Below are 23,598 nucleotides of genomic sequence, written 5' to 3'. Positions count from 1 at the left end.
CAACCGGTCAACGATCACCCAGATGGTATCGCATCCCGTCGGTGTCTTAAGTAAACCCGTAATAAAATCCATTGAGATGTGTTCCCATTTCCACATTGGGAGTTCCGGTTGTTGCAGTAGACCAGATGGTTTCTGGTATTCTATCTTGACTCTGGCACAAGTCAAGCATTTGCTCATGTAGGTGGCAATGTCGGCTTTCAAGTTCGGCCACCAGTAAAGTGCCTTTAAATCATGATACATTTTATCTGAGCCAGGGTGGATAGAATATCGGGACTTGTGAGCTTCGTCCATCACTAGAGTCCTCAACTCTCCGTGCCGTGGAACCCAAATCCGGTTCTCAAAATATCGGACCACGTCCGATCTGGTTTCAAGTTGCTTGTTCACGCCTCGCATGAGTTCCGATGGAAGATTATCTTCTTTCAAAGCTTCAAGTTGCGCATCGCGAATCTGATCGGGTAAGCTGGCATGAATCGTGAGTTGCAATGCTCTCACCCGTCTGGGTTTATCTGTTTCTTTTCTGCTGAGGGCGTCGGCCACTACATTGGCCTTGCCAGGGTGGTACTTGATGGCACAATCGTAATCCTTGAGCAGCTCGACCCAACGACGCTGTCGCATGTTCAGCTCCTTCTGATCGTAGATATGTTGGAGACTCTTGTGGTCGGTGTAAATGGTAATGCCTCCATATCTTAAGAGCAAACATCACAGCTCCAATTCCAAATCATGGGTCGTGTAGTTCTTCTCGTGAACCCGTAGTTGTCGAGAGGCGTAGGCTATAACCTTCTCGAGTTGCATCAGCACACAACCGAGACCTTGTATAGATGCGTCACAGTGTACCTCAAAATTTTCCGTTCCCTCGGGGAGGGCTAAAATAGGGGCGCTGCAGAGTTTGGTTTTCAATAGTTGAAAGGCGGATTCTTGCGCGTCACCCCAATTGTACTTAGTGCCTTTGTGAGTCAAAGCGGTGAGGGGTTGAGCAATCTTTGAAAATCCCTTGATGAAACGCCGGTAGTAGCCGGCCAGTCCTAGGAATTGTCGCACTTCAGTCGGAGTCTTAGGTGCTTCCCAGTTTTTGATGGCCTCTACCTTACCGGGATCGACATGGATACCATTCTCGTTGATCACATGCCCTAAAAAGTGAACCTCGCGAAGCCAAAATTCACACTTCGAGAGTTTAGCATACAGTTGTTCCCTCTTCAATAATTCCAGAATTACCCTTAAGTGCTCTTCGTGGTCAGCTTCGTTCTTGGAGTAGACGAGAATATCATCAATGAAAACAATCACAAACTTGTCGAGGTACGCCTTGCATACTCGATTCATGAGATCCATAAATACAGCTGGTTCGTTGGTTAGGCCAAAAGGCATAACCGAAAACTCGTAGTGACCATACCGTGTTCTGAAAGCCGTCTTTGAGATATCTTCTTCGCGCACTCTAAGCTGATGGTAACCAGATCGCAGATCGATCTTCGAGTAGTAACTCGATCCTTGAAGCTGGTCAAACAAATCATCTATTCGGGGTAAAGGATAACGGTTCTTGACCGTCACCTTGTTCAATTCCCGGTAGTCGATGCACATTCGGAAAGTCCCGTCTTTCTTTCGGACAAACAAGACAGGGGCTCCCCACGGCGATGAGCTAGGTCGGATAAAACCCTTACCAACAAATCTTGCAACTGAGTGGACAATTCCTGAAGCTCCGCCGGTGCGAGCCGATACGGGGCTCGTGCTATGGGTGCTGCACCGGGTGTCAACTCGATTTGAAATTCGACTTGACGAATAGGAGGGAGTCCAGGCAAATCCTCCGGGAAAACTTCCGGAAAGTCTTGCACAACCGGTATATCTTCAATTCGTTTCTCCTCCGCGGGTTTCTCAACGATCTGCGCCAAAATTGCCGGAGGACCCTTTCGTAGGTACTTCTGCGCCTTCATAAGGGTAATGATGCTGGTGGTCATGCCGCTCCTCTCACCTTGGACCGAAATGATCTCACCGGAAGGGGTAGTAACATGGACTATCTTATCGTGGCATATAATCTCCTCTCGGTTCTCGGATAACCAGTCCATGCCGACAACGACATCGAAACTACTAAGCGTAAAAGGAATAAGGTCGATATCAAAGACATGACCTGACAGTTTTAACTTACATCCCGCAAGTACATGAGTCGTTACTATAGTCTTACCGTCAGCTAATTCAACAGGAAACTTAGCATCTAACGGAATTGGAGTTAAGTCTAAGAGTTGACTAAAGGCTTTCGACACAAAACTCCTATCAGCTCCAGTGTCAAACAATACAGAAGCAAAACAATCGTTTATAGGGAACTTACCAGTCACCACGTGCGGATCATTGCGGGCTTGACCCGACCCAATTACAAACGCTCTTCCCTTGCCATTACTGCCACTTCCATTACCACCATTGTTGTCATTCTGTTTCAGCTTGGGGCAATCTTTTCTGAAATGACCTTCCTGCCCACATTCAAAACATCCCTTCGTCGTCATAGGTGGCTTAGGAGCACCCTTTGCCGCAAGGTCTTCTCTACATTCTTTCGCTTGGTGACCCATCTTTCCGGATCTCTGACACTTGGCACGGTCACACTGGCCAAGATGATGATAGTTGCACCTGTTGCACTTTGGATATTTCCCAGCATATCCGCTCGAAACCTGCCCGCTACCGTTGTTGTTGTTGTGATTCTGAGTGTTAAAGCTCCGAGCGAATTCGGGCTTACGGTAGTGCTGTTGCGGTGGGAGGTTCGAGGATGAAGATCTGGTGTTGTCAAACTTTCTCTTCCCGCTGTTCGGGTTGCTGTTGTTGTCATGACTCGGGTTGTCACGGGCTTTAGTGGTCGAACCCCTAGGTGGTAACGCACCTTGGGTCACAGCCTGATCCGTCAGTTTGTGAGCTAAACGGATCGCTTGTTGGATCGTGGCTGGTCTGGAAGACGTCACCATGCCCTGAATCTGCGGTGCTAATCCATCAATGTACATTTCTATCCTCTTGCTCGGCGGATCCACCATCCGCGGACACATCACAGCCAACTCATGCGAACGGGTAGTGTAGGCTTCGATTTCCGAACCCACCATCTTCAGCGACCAAAATTCTGACTCTAATTTTGAAATTTCTTCCCTTGGACAGTACTCCTCTCGCATCATATTTTTGAACTCCTCCCAGTTCATCGCATTAGCCAGTTCCAATCCAAGGATCTGGACGTTCGAATTCCACCAAGTGAGGGCAGAATCCTCAAGTGTTCCAGCAGCGAATTTGACCCTACTGGCAGGGGGACAATTACACATCTCAAAGGCCGACTCGGCCTTCTCAGCCCAACGCAGGAAGCCTATAGCTCCCTTAGTGCCCTTAAGTGTACTGGGCTTGCAGTCAAGGTAGTTCTTGAAGGTACACGTTCCACTTGGACCTTCAGTTGAGTTCTGAACGTGTGCGGCTAGAGCGGTTGCCGCATGGTCGTTCAACAGAGTTTGGAGTTCAGCTGCAGTCAAGCTGATGTTACCACGTCCTCGTCCAGCGTTTCTTCCAGCCATTTCCTAGAATCACAGTATAAAGTGTTAAACATAAATTTTTCTTTCATATACAACACACCATACATGTAATAAAAAGATAGGTAAGAAAGAAATAAGAAACAACATCACATCACAACCACATATTAATCTAAATAAAAATTCATGATTAAAACCATTGTATTCGCTACAAAGTATTTCCAATCAATCCTTAAAATCATAGAAAATTAATAGTTCGGATGGAGACAACCCCTCCATCTAAGTGTCATCATCACTAGATGTCGTCATCTGAGGACACCTCTGAGTGTGCTTCTTCCTCAGCCGGTTCTTCTTCGGGTTCCTCCTCGGGATCTTCCTCGGGATCCTCCTCAGGCTCCTCTTCGGGGTCTTCTTCAGGTTCCACACAGGCTCTGCCTCAGGCTCGGCCTTAGGCTCCGCCTCAGGTTCGGCTGCGTTCTGAGCAAGTTGCATTTGTAAGACATCGCAACGCTCTAGAGCTATCTCGGTTCGGGTCCTTGCTTCTTGGAGTTGCTCTTGCAAGTCTATCATCTCAGCTTGCATCTTCATCATAACTTTCATCTGTTGATCACTAGTCTCTTGCATTTCTTTCATTGCCGCTGCCATGCGGGCAATCTCCTCCTTAGTCTCGGTTCTGTCCTTCAATAGTCCGGAAACGTTGGCTCTCGTATAGCGCATGTAACCCACATCACGCTCCAAACAAGAAACGACAGCTGCAAGAACTCGCTCTACAGGTTCGGTTATGGGTGGTAGGGTGTTGGGATAAGCAGGGTGGTTCGGGTGAGGTAACGGGGGAACTTGTTCGCGATTAGGGTACCATTCCTAGCTAATGTCGTTTTCGTAAATGCCTCCGGATAGGCGGTACCTCTTCGGTGCGGGAGCTTCGAGTTCCGGGACTACTCGGGGTGGCGATGCGGTAGGTAACTGCGGTTCCTTCCCGTGAGCATGCGTCATCGAATCGGATGATGATGAGGGTGGCGTCAACATTCCTACAGGTAAGCCGTGTATGCGCGCGCGTATGAGTGAAAGAGGTATGGAGATAAGATTACAAGACTACACAAACCTATGCAGTGCATATCATTATAACTAATGGGTCGTCGCGGTTATAGTCTAGTATGCATGCAGCTTCTAGTTCGCTATAACCAATGGCTCTGATACCAATCTGTCACACCCTCAAAATCCACTAACGGAGTTTTACCGTCAGAGGGTGTGAACCGGCAGGATCAGAATCATCAGTTATAATCAAACCATAAAATGAAGTTTCAAAACCATGAAAACGTTTACGAGTAATAAAATGCGGAAGCGTAAAAACCTTTAAATCAAAAGTTGCGTCACGCAGGACGACTTAAAACTAAAGATAACCGATAAAAATAATTTTGCAGGACAAAAGCGTTTTCAATCAATGCATGTTCCTAAACCGCGCGTCCGCCTCGGCTACCTGAGAATAACATACTAAAAGTGTCAACACAAGGTTGGTGAGTTCACAAGTTATAAAAAAAATAAATCGTTTAGCGTTTGCGTTCAGCGTTACAGCGTTACAGCGTTTTGCGTTACAGCGTTACCGGATAGTGTTATGTCAAATTATATATCGATAGGTAGCTAGTCTATACAACAAGTATTACTAAGTGTTCGACACCGAAGCTGACTCGTTTAATAAGTGCCTTGTCACCAGGTCCTCCAGACCATGGTACGTGTTAGCCAAAATTACACCCGCTCGACCTCCAGTCGAGTTTAGCGTTGGGTGGGGTTTGTCAAACCCAGTAGTACTGCTCAACAGTGACTCGCTATTCTAAATATTAACCGGTTCGATGTGTAGGACTTCAAATGTTTCGTTTGCCACTTAGCCTTTACAAGTGATATATAATTTATAACAAAATCTTAAATGCGTTGTGGAGTATGTTATCTCCCCCAAGTGAAAAGCGTTTGAAAACAGTTTAAAGAGGGGAAAGTGAAACTCACTGTTTGCGAAGAATTTCCCAAAATAAATCACCAAGATGCGCGTCACCGAAAAACTCTCTCTAACGTTCTAAAACAACAAAGAGATTTTTCTAAGTGTCGGAATATTATCGAGTCTCTAGACCCGGCACATAATACCTATGCACATAACATGTTTCGTGTTTCGTTTGTGAATCGTGGGTGACTTAAACAAGTGTTTTTGTGACACATTACATGTGTAAACAATCATATACGTGTCATGTATTCATAACGTACGTTACTGGCAATTATTCCCCGTAAGGGCATTTTGGTCAACAAATAACAATTAACTAGCCATTATTCCCCATGAGGGCAATTTGGTCAAATCATGGCAATTAATTAGCAATTATTCCCCGCCTGGGTATTTTGGTCAAAACATAACAATTATATAACAAGTATCATGTTTCATGCATTTTTACACAACTCAGCAGCTAGTTTCACCGAGACAGAAATCCTACTAGAAAGATTGTACTATTTCACCGATCATATCATCTCAATTAATTTACCAAAAATCATCACAGAAGCACATATGTCTTAGGTTTTCAGAACATATTTTATTACATTTTTATTCCTCACAGTTTTCTCACAATCATCAAATCATTACATCAAACTCATAACAGTCAAATTCATGCGCAACAGAATGTTATTTGCAATTCCCGTTAAACGAAAAATCCAATAAATGCAAGACAACTTGGGTTAGGTTCCTAACTCAATGAGTCAACTTCCAGAAGTGGAACCAACCCAATTGGTCTCGTAGTTCATGAGATATAACATTTACAACATAACCTAACAGCAGGTCTAACAGCTCAGCTTTGCACAACGTTTTTGTAAAATCATAAAAGTTAACCTTTACTTGTCCAAAAATTACAAATTTATATTCTATAGAAACTAGACTCAGCCTAGTTTACTGTAGTACCAACAATCTCTACCAATTTTCATGTTTACACTTCGTTACAGTCACTTAAACATCAAATATACATTCTGTCCAGAAACTGTTTGCATCCAAACTCAATATATTCACAACCTATGAACTATCATGCATTCATATGATCCTCTAAACTCCATAAACACCATCCATGCACATCAATTACATATTACATACTTGATTAGGGTTTGTGTTTGAACTCAAATCAAAGACACAACAATTTACATGCAACAAGATTCAATCTAGTTATCAAATCATCATTCAATCAACCACAATCATATTAGCTATATACATACACAAAATCGGCAGCTTAGGGTTTGTGGTTAACCCAACAAACATCAAAATTAAGCAACAAGAATGCATAGAATGATCAAATATACCTTCCTAGCACCTAGTTCTTCAATCAAACACTTGATTTGATGGTAGAATGTGAGTGTATAGTGGACGGCAGCCGTGAGGGAGGGGGTATGGGGTTCCGATCGGGGTTAGGGAGAAAGAGAATAAGTTAGGGTTAAGGTTATTAGTATATATTTATAATAATAATAAGTTACACTCAAGTCCCTCCACTTCTAAGTATTACTTTTCTAGCCTAACTAACTTGTTTTCATCTTGAGTTAACGTTTATAACCATGTTATCACATAACACATAAGTCTAACACATAATTATCACATAATTACTGTTTTGACGTTTTTCGTTTATTTATCAATCGTTTGCGTCAACTCGTTTGCGTTTCGGTGCAATTCCTGAAAGACTACACATGTAGTAAGTGTTAAGCGTCATTTAAACCCTAGTTTAAATGTAATGAAGTGTGCGTTATAGATTTAGTGATCTTAAGTTTGAATTGACGGAGTTAACCTAAAATTGACGATTGTCACAGTTAGTTTTTTAAAATTAAAATTCCCTCCTTGTACGATTAAAATATTTTTAATTTCCCTCCTACAATATATTAATTCCCTCCTATAATCTATTAATCTTCTACCTAAAGTTAATGTTGCTATTTGTTTTTCAGCCTCCAAAACGTTGTTAATGGACCCACAATTGGAGCCCTGCACTATCCGGAGTCGAAATCTACCATCCTTGAACTGACGTCACCACTGGTTGGCTACAAATGCTCCTCACCATTAGACCCAACCCTAATCGAACATTTGTCCTCATTTTCTACGATATGAATCAGTAAGTTTTTATGAATTCCATCTGTTGTGTTAGGGTTTTTTGTACATTATTTTCAATAGATATATTTTTTCATTCAAATCATACAAGACCAATAATCTTGTAGTCGAGATAATTTTCCTTTTATTTCCTAAATGGCGAATTTCTGTTATGTTATTTGGGAGACTTGAACCCAGACGGCCAAACCTCCCAACCCCTTTGGAGTTTTAATCAATTTGATTGTTTAGGTTTTTGTAACATTGATGCTATTTTAGTGCTTTAACTTCAATATAGGTTTAATGAACAATCTGTATCAGTTCTTGTTTGATTTGCTTCTTGTTGATGAGGTTAATGCCAAAATGTGTTTGCTATTTTGATGTCTAATTGATTGAATGTAATGTTGTTCAAAAAGTTTGGGGCTCACTCAAAAAAGCTCGAATCTAAACGAGCCAAGGGCGCCCCAGGGTCGGCTTATTTAGATTAAACCCTAAATTTTAGTATATAAAAATATTAATAAAAGTAGCATACCAAAATAAAGCATACATATATAATGCCACTCGATCTCTAAAACGTTATAAAAATGAACAAAAATAGGCATATAATGTTGTAAATTCTCTACTTTATAAATTATATAAATGTATTTTAAAAAATTATACTTGTATCTTTTATACATCAATATCTTAAAAAAAACACACTAATAATGAAAAAAAAATTAACGAGCTCGGTTCGATCTTTAAAGGAGCTGAGCTCAATTTTTTAGCTTGGTAAAGTAAACGAGTGGACATCTAGCCAGCTTGTTTAAGCTTGAGCTTGAGGCTTACCCTGGATTGGCTCTGTTACAATCGTAATTGAATGTAAATCTAAGTTGTGTATGTTGGATCTAAATGAATCAAGTAGAATTAGATAGCTAGTCTCAGTGTAAAGTTTCATTGCTTGTTTCCCTGCTACAAATTGTCGATCATAATACGGATTTTAAACATTTCATTATTTGATTTGCACCAATAAGTTATTGAGATTGTATTTTTAGTTTTTGATTCTAAAGTGCCTTGAATGGTAAAAGTATGCAAGTTTTGCTTCAAATTGTTTATATTTGTATGCTAGGTTACACGCTAACATGTAAATGTTACCTTTATTTGTGCAGTTTTGTAATTTTTCTGCATTTACTTGCTATAGGATATATAAAATCTGATTCAGTATTGTTGTAGCTTGTAATTGCAGTTTAAATATACCACAAACCTTATTCACCAATCATAGAGAATACAAAAAATAAAAAAGCTCACGTGCCTGGTTTAGTGTGTTTCCTGGCTAATAATTATCACAAGAATACATGCTTGGGCATGAACTCACCTGAATTTTCCATCACATATAGACTTAACAGTTATCTTTTCTTTGAAGCATACCGTGTTGTGGTTAAATCCATTGGCAAACAGCTGAGACAAGTTCCAGTTGCTTTTCTTGAGAACATTAATGATGACTTCACTAAGAAATACGACAGTGGGGAAGCTGCAACAGCTAACGCCAACAGTTTAAAAGAATTTCGATAATATTATTTACCACATTTCATGTAATCACATGTATTAACTATCAAGTTTAAGTTCTTGATTTTTGAGTTTGATTGCTCGTGAAGTGATTGAGTTTAAATTTAATGGATTTGGCATTATAATCTTGTTCCATGTGAAGTTTGAGTTAGGTGATTTTTAAGATAGATGATAGGTGTCTCATTTCTAAATCCATGTTCACTTTTCCTGAAATAAGTTCTAGGAGCCTAGAATACATGGGTTGTTATATTAGAGGGACATATCACATTCAGATTTTAGTGGGTTCTTTTTTTTTGGTAGGGCCTTCACTTTCTGGACTTCGATAGACTTTATAGTGAGGACGAGTTGCACAAAATTACAAGAATCTTGCCTCATTTAACGAAACTGAGGTAGCAATTAACTTTAACTAGGCTTGTTTATTTTGATATATTGGGCTATGAACTTATGTGTGTGAGACAAATATGATGGCTGAAGTATGATTTTTTGTTTCAGTAGCTTGCTAACAGCCTAACCCTCATATGGAGCTGAGAGCCAGAGACCTCACATTTTGAGAAGAGGTTATTAAGAAGGTTGAGAAGTCATTGCCCCTAAAATTGAGCGGGTTCTCAGGGTTGAGATGTCAGTTATGAGCCTCACAATGATAGTCTTTTTTTCTTTTTCGGGTATTATAAGTGGATTTTGGAACATAACTTTCATGACTAAAGCAAAGGTGCACTAGAAATCAGGTAGGTCTATATACTTTTTAATGAATTTCACAAAAGAAAAATATCTTTTAAATTTTTGTTTGAACCTATACTAAAGCTTGTTTATAATGTTTATGACAGGGTAGATATCATGAGAATCTTTGGGCTAAGTTTTATGAGAGTGAAATTCTCACCCAAAAGAACGTTTAGACTCCTCATGTAAACATTTCGATATTGGAATATGTTATTTGTTACTCATTTTTTATCCAACATTTGGAATATGCTTATGAGAGAACTTATTATTGAAGTTATAGTATTAATATTTCTACATTTATAATTTAATTTATTGAATTTTTATTTTATATAGTAAACCATGTGGTTAATGTGGCAAAGTTATGTGCCACTAAAAACAAAATTTTTATTTAAATAAAAATAATTTTACTGACATAAAGTTTGTCACAAAATTATTTTTTTATATTGTGGCATAAAAAGGTGCCACTAAAACTAGTAAGAATATGTAACTAGGATTATTTTTTAAAGGCACAAAAGTTGTGCCACAAAGTCTATTTTTATATGGTGGCACTAAAAAGAGTGACACTAAAAGCTCAAAAACTTTGTGCGACATATTGAAAAAGTGCCACTAAAAGGCTTTAGCGTCACCGCTTCTAGTGGCACTTTTTTTTGTGCCGCACATTCTTTTAGAGGTCATTTGTGGCACTTTTTTGTGTTTTAGTATCACTTTTTGTATGTCACTATATGGATTTTTTTTTGTAGTAATTGTAGGGTGTTTTTCAGGTTAAGGTTAGGGGTATTTATATAGTGAAACAGTGTAACATCCCAAAATTTTTAAGAATAATATTATATATATTATTTGTTTATGATGGAAAAATTTACTTGAATTAGTAAAGAAATAATAAAAGATTAAGGATAGGTGGAATAAGCTAATTAGATGGAATTAAATATGGATGAAAAAGGAAAGATGGGTCTTAGGTCCATGGGCTTAAGGGAGTATAAATACCCCTTAAACCCTAATCATTTCCATTTTTATCTCTACACCATAGCCTACACCTTGAAAAACATACACAACACTATCCTTTAACCCGAGCCTAGATCCGAAGCTGAAAAGTTGGTGCTAGAACGTTGTGACGAACCGAACCTACATTAAAGACCAGCTCGTGTTCATGAATCGACTTGTTTAAGGTACGTTTATAACGTAAACTTGTTCATTTAGGTTCGGATTCATTTAGGTGATCTTAGATCTATATACATATGGTAAAAATGAATCAAACGTGATGATCCCTATTAAAATCTGTTAACATTTGATAGGATAATTGTTAGTATGAGAAGCTATAGCATATATACATAAATCGCAACCTTTAAACATGAATGTTTGGTTGATTGGAAGATTGGGGTTTGTAGGCGTTAGGATTACGAGTCTCTGGATACCAAATTTGTGTTATTTGGTTGAGATTTGAGGATAAATTGTTGAATCCGCTAGTGTTGACTGTTTGGGTGTTCTTGGTTGACCCTGAGTCAAAGTCTGGATAAGATTGATGCAGTCCATTATAATAAGATAACGAATTAGTCCATCCATTCGTTATGTCCAGATAATGAATTAGTTCATCCATTCGTTATGTCCAGATAACGAATTAGTTCAACCATTCGTTAAGATAAGATAACGAATTAGCTCACCTAGTTCGTTATGTTAAGATAACGAATCAAGTGATTCATTACCCACCAGTTCGCTATGGTAAGATAAAGAATCAAGTGATTCGTTACTTACCCAATTCGTTATGATAAGGTAACGACTTAGAGGACGAATCAGACGATGATAAGATGACGAATCCGGATAATGAACGGGGATTTATCAAAGACGAATCAGGATAAAAATATAACGAATTGGAATGACGAATGAGTTAACAATAAAATAATAATTAAAAATCCTAATGAAAAATGTGTTAAGACAGTTAATGAAAAATCCTAATTAAAAATCCTCTAACGTCGACCCCAGCCAGAGGCTCTGCCCCTTGGACCCTGCTAGGGGTTGCCGCCCCTAGAACCCCACTTCCAGAGGAGTTGCCCCCGGACCCCTGCTCGTTGAGGGTTCTAATTAAACTAGAAAGATGTTATGAGTAGTGATAGTTAACTGATACGTGAAATTATTATACAGTTAGTCGCGCACAGCTCAAGAAAGGGATAACCATTAGCGGTGAGCGTAACTGAGTTCAGGTGAGTTTCTAGACCCATTTCCTTTTTATATTTTCGGGGCTGTGTGCATACTCAATGTGAATGTAAATACACTTAACTTGAGTGGTAAGTGTATGCTATATATGATATATGTGATAACAGCTTTGAATGTAATGAATGAATATATGTCGGTACGTGAACGATCTTCGGATATTGCACGTAACGACCATGAGGGTGATTTTTCAATGAATGATGAGAAGAAAGCCTAGAGAGTTCTTATGCTACGATATAATTATTGTGTACTTGAAGTATGTGTATGTAGGTACATGAATGGTTTGCGAGTTCTACATCTGACTTAGTAAGTTAGGATGGCAAATCCCTCTAACTTCTATTGGACATAGACTGGGCATGTGATGATGTAGATAAGGACTATGGACCTTTTACGTGTTATAGATGATAGATGAGAACGTAGTTAAGGAACGTGGGCCTTATACATACTTTAGATAGGAGCCAACATAGGAAAGGACTCCGGACCTTTTACGTGCTGTAATTGTATTGTGGTAGCATAGGGGAGGACTGCGGATCTCGTACATGCTATGAAATAGGTTGCAACATAGGGAAGGGCTGTGGACCTTGAACGTGTTATTAAGGTAGGATGGTCTAGGGAAGGACCGTGGACCTTGCACGTACCATAAATGGTGAGCGTAGGTAAGGATTGCGGACCTTTTAAGTGTTCACGACCTTGAGTATAGGTATACACGGCGGACTATGAACATACTCTCGGTGGGCTGAGGTAAGTGATAGTATATATGAACGTATGTATGATATGTGAAAGTATTGTATGTTATTTGATTTACTAGAACTCACTCAGCGTAGCTGACTTTTAGTATGCACGCATGTGAGTAGAATGGTACAGCTGGCTTGAGCGGGACACATGGCAGATGCATAAGAGACTGGCATCTGAAGACTCAAGATGTTTTAACTTTATTGACGTTTATTTTGAAAGATAAGAATGTTTGTTAAGACATGTTTACGAAGTAAAATTTAATATTTAATGGCAGGTTTATATTTTGCGAAAGTTTTAATTAACTCTGATATTTAGAACTTTGTTTATGAGTAAATCCAACGTCCAAAGTAGGGCACCGGTAACGAGGCCTTACAAATAGGGCCCAAAACCTGACCAAACACGTGAACTTTCTGGAATTATTAAATCTAGGCGCCATGCGACCAGGGATGGGAGCCTGGCCACACGGCGCGGCGTAGTCCCATCTGGTGGCCGGCCCGACTGGTTCTCTATCCAGTTCCTTTCCTGATGCGTTCTGGCTTCTTGTTTAGGCATGTTTTGACTAGTTTTTTGCTCTTTTCAACCCCGATCAACTTCCGGAACCTACAAAACACAATTATGTTAGTAGTATACAAATCTTAACTAAAAACGAACAAACTATTAATAAAATATTATTTAAAATATACAAGGGAAATATATATATATTTATCATTATATTAAGTACACTAATAGTTGGTTTGCTATTAACTAAATCAATGTTTTGTAAATACTTTAAATATAAACATACATATTAATTATTCTTACAAAACACAGAAAAAGCTTAATTTTGATGATTGATGATGTACAATTCTGCCCAAAGGGGATGTGTTACATCTAACATATCATTCAAGTATAAATACAAAAGCTGTGTTCGTTTAGTGTTAGTGCACGGTTTCGCATCTTGAGTTGTAATTATCGTTAACGTTTTGTTTATTATTTAATGTAATAATTAGTTAAATTATTATCTAGTTCGTTAGGTTTAAAGTCTAGTTCACTAGGAGATGTTAGCGAACTAAGACATTAAGTGTATTCCCTCCTGATTTGTTAGGGGATGTTAACGAATCAGGGGGTGTTTCGTCTAAATTAATGTATGTAACAAAGCAGTGTCTGGTTCGCTAGGGATGTTAGCGAACCAGACCTCCTTCTATATATAGTGAACACTGTTCACTGTTAATAAAAGTTTTGAGAGTTAATTATCGAATCTCTGTCCAATCGTTCTCTCAATCTTCAAACTAATATTATACAAATTACTAGTATACATATACTGATAATATATAAACACATACAACACTAAATCTATAGTAATTATGAGCTAGATCTATATAAACGTATTAATCGATTATCCACAGATCTGAGATCTGTTAGTGTTATAGTTATTGGATTAACAAGTGGTATCAGAGCTTTCGGGGCTCAATTACACTTGATTTGGTGTTTATTTAGAGTTTAAATGCTTAATTAGTTAATATGTTCTGTTTTGGTTAAATTTGAATCAATTTATGGATAATTGATTGATTTATAGTTGGTTTGGATTGGATTTAAGGTGTTTGATGTATTAGGAAGGTTCTGTGAATTGGAATTGAGTTTGAATTAGTTTAGTGTGGATTGATTTTGGTTTTGGTTTAAGTCCGAAACAGAGATCGGTTTTTGGTATAATTGAATTCGAGGAATGGAGTAATTGGTTACGAGATTCGGTGTTTTGGATTCGCAATTGGTTTGCGAGTTGATTGATAGGTTATTTGTGTGATTTGGTTAAGAATTGAGGTTGTATTACAAATTTATGTATTCTGGGTTTCTGGGTTTAGTGTTCATCATTTCTAGATTTCTGGAATTTCTCGTTGAAGATTTGAAGATTCATGATGAATATGATTCGTTTTATTGATTCGCTATCTTGTTTACCTTGATTCGTTCATCAAATTTGTTAATTCGTTATCCATTTCAAGTAATTCGTTAGCCAGTTTGTATGAATTGCTAATTCGTGTTATCTGATTCGTCAATTGGATAAACTGATTCGTGTGACACGTGTCCACGTTGGGATTTGTGTCATAACAACCTTTGCCACGTGGCATAAGGTGTCAGAGTTTGTTACAAACGGTTGTAACAACCTGATTCGTTATAGTTGAGTTTTTATTGGTGATTCGCTACTGATTAACTTTTAATTCGCTAAGCTGATTCTTGTGACTTACTTAGTTAATTCGTTAGTCTGAATTTTTAATTCGTTAATCTTCTGATTCGTTGGTTGATTCGTTAAACTCAATTGTGATTCGTTGACTGATCAATCTTAACTTCGTTAAGATTTGATTCGTTCACAGTTCACTACAACTGTTCACAGTTTGTTAAACCTTATTTGTTGTTTGATTCATTACACCCTTGAATTTTAAAACTTGTCAAAAATGGCCGGTATGTATGCATTAGCGTCTCAAAATATGTTGATGCAACAAATGTTACAACTTGATACCGAGATAGGTTCACATTCGAAATGTCCAAGATTGATGAAGTTCAGTGACTTTGCCAAGTGGGAACCTCAGTTTCGTCCCCATTTAGGATCAGTTCATCTTGATTGTTCATACTGCTTAGATGAAGTCTATACTATACCTATAATTGGAGATGAGACTATAGGTTATACACCTAAAGCCATTTCTCAATATTCAGTTGAAGAAAAGAAAGCACTAGAGATCGAGACAAAATCTTATTCTACTCTAACCATGGCTTTGCCTGAGAATATTTTTCACCAAGTGGGTAGTATAAAAATATGTGCTTCTTTGTTTCAACATATTCGAATGAGAAGTATGGGTAACATGGCTGAAAGCAAAAAGGTGATGCTTAAGTTTCAATTCAGAAACTTTAATTTATTGAAAGGTGAGACGGTTGAAGAAATGACTACGAGATTCAATCACTTGATTGCTGAGATGGACAAGTTGAAATTAGATGTCTCTGAGAGGGATAAAATTGATACTATTAATAGTGTACTTCCAAGTTCTTATTCCACATTCTTAATGGTTCTCAAGGAGAATAACTATTTCTTGAATAAAGATTTGACTGCTATTGAATTCTAATAAAAGATTGAAGCTAGGGAATATGATCTTAAGTGCCAGAAATCTTCTAAGGAAAGTCAAGATCCTTCTTTCTATGGTGGTAGTATGCCTCTAAGTTCAACTATTTCTCCACTAACTGCTTTCCTTACTCAAGCTGCAAGTGAGAATGCTACTACAATGTATAGTGATCCACGAGCCTGTTTCTACACAGCTGGAAATCCTGGATCTTCTGGTATCTCTGGTTCATCTGGAGGATCGGGAACTTCATCATATACAAGTTAATTCTCATCTCAAACTAATGTAAACATAAAGGAAGCTGAACAAAACTTTGCATTTTTGTCTGCCTTTATGTCTTCTTACGAGAATTTGGTGAGTAGTAAGATTGCAACAAGTGATTTAACCGATGAAGACTATGATCAAATTGATCCCGATGATCTTGAACTCATGGATTTAAAGTGGAACATGGCAATGACTGTTCGTAAGGTAAAAAAATTTATTCAAAGGACCAGAAAAGATCTTCCTGCTTTGAATAAGAAGTTGGGTTTTGACAAGTTGAAGGTAAAGTGTTATAATTGTCAAGAATTCGGACACTTTGCGAAAGAATGTGACAAGCCAAAGAAGGAGTATACTGGTCCTCGTGGTCAAAATCAAAACTCTTCTACACCACGGGTCAATGATACTGAAAAGAAACCGTCTACTTTTGGGTCACATGCAGTGTTAGCTGATGGAGGTGATTAGTCACAACGACTATTGTGCAATGATAATCAAGCTAATCTAGCTATGTTTGGGTTTCCTGAATACACACAAGATATAAGTGGAAGTGAAGTTTCTTTTGACGCTGAAACTGAGTCTGAATCTGATAATCAAAGTGAAAAGCTTCCAACTAGCTTTGCCTGTATGGCTAAGATCAGTGATTCTGCTACATCTGCTTGCATGGCCAAACAAAGCGAGGTTAGTAATTCAAATTCTAAATTATCATGTGTTGATTGTGAGTATAATAGGTCAAAGATAGACTCATTAAAACTTCAAAATGATAGTCTATTAAAAGAGATTGTGTCTTTAAAAGATACTTATAGACAATCCTTGACCTCTCAAATCAACTCGAGAGAGAAAATTGAGGCATTGACTATAAGCAATCATGATCTTAAAGCAGAGTTATCTGTGAAAATGACAATCAATGACCAAAAGTTTCAAGAAATCTTGAAACATCGTTCAAAAATAACCGAACTTGAAAATGAGGTTCTTGAGTTGAAGAACAAATTGGGTAAATTTCGAAACTCCTCGTTTTTGTTGAATGAAATTATTGAAGTTTCTGGAAAACAAAAGGATTCAAAGAAAGGTATAGGCTTTGTTGAAATTCCACCACCATTTCACAATGATTATAAAATTAATCCTTTTGCTCCAACTGAAGAAGATGTTATTCTTAAAAAGCCTGTGACTTCAGAAAATTCTAAACAAAGTAAACCTCATGTTAATTCTGAAACTGTTAAAGCCCAGTCTGTTTCTCAGAAACCTCATGTTTAAAGCAACAAAGTTTTTGTTGAAAATGTTAACAAAGTTATCATCGAGGATGTGTTTGAACCTGAGATTATACACAAGAACAAGAACATTCCAAGTTCTAATCACATACTGTGTGAACCTCATGAATTTGAGGAGGCTGTGTATGGTTCGCACACAACTAAGATGAAGCAAGATGTGTTTGTCAAACCGGTGAAGGCTAAGAAACCAGAAAAACCCAAAATTTCTGATGAGGATTTGTTGTGTTTTATAAATCCTAATGCAATTAAGCCGTCATCTGCTCGTGTTTTTAAGTTAAAGGGGATGGATACTATGTTCACTAAAAAAGACATTCCTCTTAGTATCATTAAACCTGAACTGATTGAGAGTGTGTTTTACAATGAAACTTCCAAAGTTCATGAACTTGAACGTCAATATGCTCAAGCGAAAACATCAGTTTTATTAGATCCAATGACAAGAGCAAAGCAAATTTTAAAACAAGCTAAGAAAGTTAAATTTGTAAAGTCAACCGGAGCTGACACTTTGAAAAGTTTTTCAAATTGTTCTAACTTAGATTTTTATTTGAAAAAGATATCTGAGTTATCTGATGATTTTGCTAAAAGCATGACTAAAAATATGAGTCATCAATCATCCTCTGTTTCACATGCTCAAACAAATTCTCAACATCATCATGTTGATATGCGAAGTTGTTTTCTTTGCGGTCAACAAGGTCATGTAGTGAGAAATTGTAAACAACAGAACAACCAGAATCTTCATCCTTTTATCAAGGATTACTCAAAACCGATTCCGTTGGTAAAGGAGATTCTGAAACGACCTGTGTCGTATGCTGACGATACTCATATTATGTTTTCGAACATACATCCTCGAAAAGTTGTTCATATGAATGAAACTCATGGTTCCGTTAAACCTAAGTTTATTCCTACTAAACCACTATGCAAAAATGTTAATTCAAATGTGGTTCAAGCTGCGTATCTAAGACAAAAGTCTAAGAAACCTGTAACTTATTTTCAAGATGCTGAACAACAATTGAATGCAACTAAGGTTAACTTTTCTCAAGAAAACCAAAAGGTGACCAAGACTGAGGCCTGGGCTGCCTTTTTGAAGTAATTATTTTCTTTTGTGTGTAGGGTACATCCAAGACCATTTCTGGTGAAAACTGGATTATGGACAGTGGATATTCTCGTCATATTATAGGAAATCTCAATCTCTTATCAAATGTGAGAAATATTCAAGGAGGTTATGTGGCTTTTCCTAGGAATTCTGGGGGTATGATTACACAGGAAGGTGATGTTTCGAATGGGAAGATTACATTTGAGAAAATTAACTATTGTGAAAAGTGGACCATAATTTATTGAGTGTGTCGCAAATCTGTGATAAGCAATACATTACAGTATTTACAGATAAAGAGTGTCTTATTTTGAAACCGGGTTACGTGATTCCCAAGGACATGGTTGTCATGCGATCACCACGATCAAATGATATTTATGTCTTGAATATGAATTCTAAAGTATCTACATCGATCGAAACGTGTTTTGTCTTGAAAGCAACCGAGAAAGACTTCGTACTTTGGCATCGAAGAATGGGTCACATACATGTTCGAAAGATGAATTATTTAATGGCAAACGATTTGGTAGAGGGGGTGTCGTTGAAAAATTTTAAGTTATCAGATCACTGTGTTGCTTGTAAAAAGGGCAAACAGAAGAAGAAATCGCACCCATCTAAGATATTGAATTCCATTGATACTCCGCTTGAACGACTTCATATGGATTTATTCGGTCCAGTGAATCGTGCGAGTATTTCTGGAGACTGGTATTGTCTAGTCGTGACTGATGATTATTCGAGATACTCATGGGTCTTGTTTATGAGTTCAAAAGATCAAACTCCTGTTTTGGTAAAAAATCTTATCACTAAAATCGAATCACTTTACAAACAAAAGGTGAGGAGAATTCAAAAACACTATATTGGATTTCTTTTGTGTTCAAAAGGGAATTCACCGTGAATATAGTGCACCTTATGTACCTCAACAAATTGGTGTTGCCAAACGAAAGAATAGAACCTTGATTGAAGCTACAAGAACTATGCTCGTTGATTCTAAGCTTCTTGTCCAATTCTGGAATGAGGCAGTGAACACAGCTTGTTACACGCTTAATCGGGTTTTGACTGTTAAACGACTCAAGAAGACAAGTTATGAGCTCTTGAACAATCGAAAGCCTAACTTAAAGTACCTGGAAACCATTGGGTGTCCTTGTACAATTTTGAAGAAGGATGCAGGTAAATTTGAGGAAAAAGCGATCGAAGGTTATTTCTTGGGGTATGCATCTCCAAAGAAAAGGGTATATAATTTTACATCTGGTTGTGTTGAGGAATTGTTCCATGTGGACTGTCAACGGTACACTACTCCTCCTCAAAGGAAAGATCCCGATTGGATGTTTGACTACGATAGCTTATTTAATACATTTACTCAATCAATCGATCATCTAGATGAAGATTTAGTCCGTGCTTATTTTGAAGAACATTTGGAAATTCCAAGATTTGCAAGTTCCAATGATGTTGAAGCTCCATTTGTTGCTCCAACTGAAGAACCTGATCATGATTCTCTTGTTCATTATGATACTGCTTCGTCTTCATCTGATGATAATGCAATTGTGAATGAGGATAATGTTTCATCTCCTGAATTGGGTGAACATTATACTAACTTATTTGAAAACGTTGTTGTTTCTAAAAATCCTACTCTCAGAATTCATAATTATCATCCACAAGAAAACATTATTGGAGATCTTGATGTAGGGGTTCAGACACGACATCAAATTGCCTCTTCAAGTGACAATAATGCTCTATGTGCTCATGCTGACTTACACGCATATGAAATTGCAACTGTTGCTAAATTTACTTGTTTTCTATCTCAAGTTGATCCTACAACTCCTCGTGTGGCTCTACAAGATCCTTCTTGGGTAGAATCTATGCAAGAAGAATTACAACAATTTACACGTTTAGGTGTTTGGGATCTTATTGACAAACCTGCTAGAGTCAAGAAGGCAATTCCGACTAAGTGGGTATATAAGTGTAAGAAAGATGATCGTGGAATATTTGTGAGAAACAAAGCACATTTGGTGGTGCAAGGTTTTCATCAGCAAGAGGATATTGATTACACTGAGGTTTATGCTCCAGTTGCAAGATTAGAGTCGATTCGAATCTTCCTGGAATATGCTTCTTACAAGAATATCAAAGTGTATCAAATGGATGTTAAGAGTGCTTTTCTGAATGGTGAACTTCACGAGGAAGTGTTTGTTTTACAGCCTCCAGGCTTTGAAGATCCTGATTATCCTGACCGCGTTTACCGATTAAACAAGGCATTATATGGTCTACATCAAGCCCCGAAAGCTTGGTATGGCACGCTCGCCGACCATCTGACGGATAACGGCTTCAAACGTGGAACTGTTGACTGCACTTTATTTATAAAAATATTTTTGATGATCTTCTACTCGTTCAGATCTATGTTGATGACATAATATTTGGGTCTACAAATGATACACTGTGTAAGGAGTTCGAGAAATCTATGCAAACCAAGTTCGAGATGAGTTCGATGGGAGAGATGAATTTCTTTTTAGGGTTGCAGGTTCATCAGTCTGCGAAGGGAATCTTCATTCATCAGACAAAATATGTGAACGACGTCTTGAGCCGTTTCAAGATTACTGCCGGAAAAATCCCTTCTACTCCTCTTCCCGTGGGTCACAATTTATCACCGGATGAATTGGAGGATACCGTTGATCCAACCCTCTATCGTGCCATGATTGGTTCTTTAATGTATTTAACTGATTCTCGACCCGACATAATGTTTGCTGTTTGTTTATGTGCTAGGTACCAAGCTAGTCCCTGAGTGACTCACCTAGCAGCGGTCAAGTGTATTCTGCAATATCTACGAAGAAATCCTAACATCGGGTTATGGTACCCCAAAGATGATACTTTCGATCTTACCGCTTATTCAGACTCAGATTATGGAGGATGCAAGATCAATTTCAAGTCTACTACAGCGAGATGTCAATTCTTTGGAAGTCGGCTTGTTTCCTGGCAGTGTAAGAAGCAGACAACGGTCTCTACTTCAACCACCGAAGCTGAGTATGTTGCAGCCTCGAGTTGCTGTTCCCAGGTTTTGTGGATACAACAACATCTTCGCGACTACGGTTTGAAGTTTCTTACTACTCCCATATTGATTGATAATTCTGCTGCTATTAGTATCACCAAGAATCCCGTACAACATTCTAAAACATTTTAAAATTAGAAAATTTCAAAAAGATTGTGATTTCTGTTTATATAGAAAAATTTCTGAAAAAGTCAAAAAGAATGTGAATTTTGTTTTTGTTAAGAAAATTCCGAAAAGACAAAAAGATTGTGTTTTTTTTAGTTTGTAAAGAGAAAAACCAAAAAGATTTTTGCTTATGATCGCTGAAAATTATGTCATTTGCTTCTATTTTGAAGGACATATACTTGTATATGTTTGGTCCTGATAATTTCTTGTAAATCTTCGGGTTAGCCATTTACCTGACGAATGGATAGTACTTGGGGCGTTCTTTAAGCATTCTACTTTACTTTTAGCTGAGAATTTAGTCAGTTATTTAAGTTTGTGAAGCGTGCTTGCATGCTTTGGTCCCGTTCTCTACTTGTAGATGAATAGGATAGCCATTAATTTATGAACTTAAATTAACTGGGGCAATTTAAATCATTTTATTTCATGCTCCTCAAAATTTTGAGTTTTTGAAGCAAAAAGAGAAAATGATAGTACATTGATTCTTTGACCCCAAATCGAGAAAGAAATAAGCTTAAAAGACTGTGTGCTTAATCATTGGTGCATTGATAGGTCTTAAACAAGCTGATAGAGTAAAGTAAGTGATATAAACTGAAAGAAAAGCCAAATAGAAAGAGGTGTTAGTCTCTAGCAAAAGTCTCGGTAAAGATGACAGAAATGTAATAACCGGCCATACTCAAGCCTTATAATTGTTGATCACCCAAAAATATAATAAAGCAAATAACAAGCGTTAGGATTCTGGACACTGTGAGTCTTTATGCGGCTTAATCATCTGGGTATTCATAAGCATGAATATTTCACTCGCTTTCTAGAGCAAACCCAAAGTCATTAAACTTGATCACCGCTGTACTTTATACAATCTAAATTACTGACTTGATCAAAATCCTTTGTTAGTCATACAATTGTTCCTCCCTTGCGTGCGTCTCAATACAAATAAGAAACGGACCCCAGGGGATACAATGTATGTAAGCCGACATATGGACTCGTGCATATTCACTCACAGTAAAGGGAACTTGATGCATTGCTCAAATATTCAAAAAATTTCAAATTTTGATCAACGTTATAATGGTTTAAGTCAAGTTGGGGTGATTTGGCAAAAATCAAATTAAGCTTGAACCGAGATTAGGGGCTGATAGTTTCTGATATTCTGTGCGCTAATTGAACCATAAATCATATCACAAAAATGCTCGAAGGTTTGTTATAAGCTTTAAGTGGACAACAATATCAATGACCGACTTAACACCAGTCATAATATCACTGAAATATTAAACTGTGATGGAAGGACATTTTGGTCAATATGATTCTCTGCTCAAACTCATCAAAAATACAAAAATATGTTTAGTTTTTGATAAATCATTGAAAAACACAAAAAGATTGTCTATTTTTATTGTTCGGATATTCTTTGGTAAATACATTCTTTAATTTTTTAAAAAATACCTAAAATATTTTCTTCATTTTCATTTTACATATTATTTAATGGTTTTAAGTTATGTTTCGTAAAAATGAAACATTTTTAAAGTATTTTTGTTATCGGGATAAAATGGTTCTCGGAAATTAATTTAAGTTAAAAATTTTTTTTTTATTGAAATCTATTTGATTTAATTTATTATTTAATTCATTTAATTTAATTTAAAATTAAATAAAGATTTTAAATTCGTTGAAAGTTACTTCGTTATTTATGGATAACGAACTAGGTGCTTCTTTAGCGAACTAGTTTCTAGTTCGCTCACCTATGTCGCTTTCGCACTCTGTAACGAATCATCCTTCTTCGTTATACATATTTAACGAATCACATACACGAATTATGTCTCATTCGCTATGATAATGTAACGAACTGTCATAGCGAATCATCTAATTCGTTATTTATAATTCAAACGAATTGGGTAATTCATACACTGTGTACCTCGGGTAGCGTGTGAGCCTATATAAGACAAGAAACACCAACAGTCC

Source organism: Bidens hawaiensis, unplaced genomic scaffold (genome assembly GCF_021521415.1).
Source record: "Bidens hawaiensis isolate Kalapana, Puna unplaced genomic scaffold, B.hawaiensis_p1.1 tig00043691_1, whole genome shotgun sequence".
Taxonomy (NCBI): domain Eukaryota; kingdom Viridiplantae; phylum Streptophyta; class Magnoliopsida; order Asterales; family Asteraceae; genus Bidens; species Bidens hawaiensis.
The sequence above is the reverse complement of the archived record's forward strand: the minus strand, read 5'-3'. Positions refer to the sequence as shown.